The sequence below is a fragment of the Brassica oleracea genome, chromosome C9 (genome assembly GCF_000695525.1).
Source record: "Brassica oleracea var. oleracea cultivar TO1000 chromosome C9, BOL, whole genome shotgun sequence".
NCBI classification, from domain to species: domain Eukaryota; kingdom Viridiplantae; phylum Streptophyta; class Magnoliopsida; order Brassicales; family Brassicaceae; genus Brassica; species Brassica oleracea.
The window spans coordinates 29749700-29750703 of NC_027756.1; positions in this window are offsets into that span (position 1 = coordinate 29749700).

The following is a 1004-nucleotide window of genomic DNA, read 5'->3' on the forward strand; positions in this document are numbered from 1 at the left end:
CCCTCAATACTCCCTCAGGCATCATTTTTTTGCTTGTTTATGTGGATGATATCATCATAACAGGCAGTGATAAGGAAGGAATCCGAGCCACCAAGGAGTTTCTGAAATCAGTATTTGATATAAAGGAATTGGGTGAGATGAAGTACTTTCTTGGGATTGAGCTGTGCAGATCCAAGGAAGGGTTATTCATCTCTCAAAGGAAGTATGCATTGGATATCTTGAAGGATGCTGGTGCGTATGGAGGAAGAACAGCCAAGATGCCCATGAAAGATGGATAAAAGGTTCCACGTGAGGGGGAGATTGAAGACAACAAGCTGTTCTATGATCCAAAGCTGTATAGGAAGCTTGTAGGGAAGCTGATATACTTGACTATCACCAGGCAAGACATATGCTTTGCTGTTAATCAAGTAAGCCAGCATATGCAAGCTCCACGAGAGCATCACTGGCGCATGGTGGAGAGAGTTCTCATGTACCTGAATGCTTGGTATATGGATGGGAGTCAATAAGAGCACTGAAGTTGTGGGTTATTGTGATGCTGATTGGGCTGGAGATAGAGTAGATAGAAGGTCTACAACAGGCTATTGCACTTTCGTTGGTGGAAACATGGTTACTTGGAAGAGTAAGAAGCAGAAGGTTGTATCATGCTCTAGTGCTGAAGCTGAGTATAGAGCTATGCTAAAGCTTACCAACGAGTTGATATGGATCAAATGGATTCTTAGGCACTTGGAGATTGAGCAAGCAACACCAATGACTATGCATTGTGACAATCAGGCGGCTATTCACATTGTTACAAACTCAGTGTTTCATGAGAGGACAAAGCACATTGAAGTAGACTGCCACAAGGTGAGGCAGATGATAGTCTTGGGAGTGATCTTGCCATGTTATACAAGAAGCGAAGATCAGTTGGCGATGTGTTCACCAAGGCAGCAAGACAAAAGACTATGGAGTCCATTCACATAAGATTGGGACTCATAGATCTTAGGAAGAGAAGGAGCTGATCCCCT